The sequence below is a fragment of the Borostomias antarcticus genome (assembly GCF_949987555.1).
Source record: "Borostomias antarcticus genome assembly, chromosome: 4".
Classification (NCBI taxonomy): Eukaryota; Metazoa; Chordata; class Actinopteri; order Stomiiformes; family Stomiidae; genus Borostomias; species Borostomias antarcticus.
The window spans coordinates 11691518-11692980 of NC_140237.1; positions in this window are offsets into that span (position 1 = coordinate 11691518).

The following is a 1463-nucleotide window of genomic DNA, read 5'->3' on the forward strand; positions in this document are numbered from 1 at the left end:
CCTCTCGTACCCTGACATCTCTCCTGCTCCCTTCCTCTCGTACCCTGACATCTCTCCTGCTCCCTTCCTCTCCTCTAGTACCCTGACATCTCTCCTGCTCCCTTCCTCTCCTCTAGTACCCTGACATCTCTCCTGCTCCCTTCCTCTCCTCTAGTACCCTAACATCTCTCCTGCTTCCTCTCGTACCCTGACATCTCTCCTGCTCCCTTCCTCTCGTACCCTGACATCTCTCCTGCTCCCTTCCTCTCGTACCCTGACATCTCTCCTGCTCCCTTCCTCTCGTACCCTGACATCTCTCCTGCTCCCTTCCTCTCCTCTAGTACCCTAACATCTCTCCTGCTCCCTTCCTCTCGTACCCTGACATCTCTCCTCTTCAGTCAGAGAGATGAAGACCATTGGTCTGACTCTCCAGATGCTCAAGAACAGATGACTCTGTGTAGAAGGCAGCCAGGCAGTCAGAGTCGACACGTGATCTCATTTGTGTCTTTATTACAGTAAAATGTCAGTGCTGATATGCCTGGAGGAGGTGCTGTCACCCTGATCATATAGTGCATGATCACTGATGAACACATTAACACAAAAGGTTCACATTAAAAAGTGATTATAATAGTGAGGCGCATGTCAGTACTTAAAACAACAAAGTGAGCCTGCTAGACCGGGCGCTTCCACTCAACTCACTTCCACTCGACCTCCAGTTGGTCTACCCTGGATCATGTTCCATAATAACCTCTCATTTTGTCCATCCATCCAAACGATTTAAATAAATGCACTTTATTGTCTGATTGCGCTCCCTGTTTGAGATGGCAATCCGAGTCTTAAATCAGTCTTTTTCTCTTGAAGTTCTGGTAAAATCAACCATGTTTAATATTATCTGAGGTTTTTAGTCTTTATGCAAATTACCTGCAGTCTGTGACTAAAAACGTCACTTCTAGATAAATGATAGAGTGCTGCTGCTGTGTTTTTGGAGATTGCGATTCGACTATTACAATGCATAAACGAATAATATATATAGAATAGATAAGAATAGCAGAACATAATCTAATAGAATAGCCTGCTCACCTATGGAAGCAAATCAGATTGATATTCTTGCACTTTGCCTTCAGCACTAGATTATGATCTTAGTCACTTGTTTTTAAAGGAGATGCACTTGTGAGTTCTGGCAAGTAGTAGTACATTGGCTTTTCCTACGCTAAATGCAATTATTGTTAGTCGCTTTGGATAAAAGTGTCTGCTAAATAACTGTAATGTAATGTAAAATCAGTCATCAGTCTTAAAGGAGAATGTTCGTTTTTGACAACCGGGACCTTATTTACTGCATATTATAAGACGTTTGACTCACCGAGATCACTTTGGTGTAGTTCGGAGGCCTATAGAAGAAATTTTAAATCCAGCGCGAGCCAAGTATATCCATGTAATGGCGGCGAACGGGGCACTGAGAATGCAGCTTCTACAAAATCTATTTT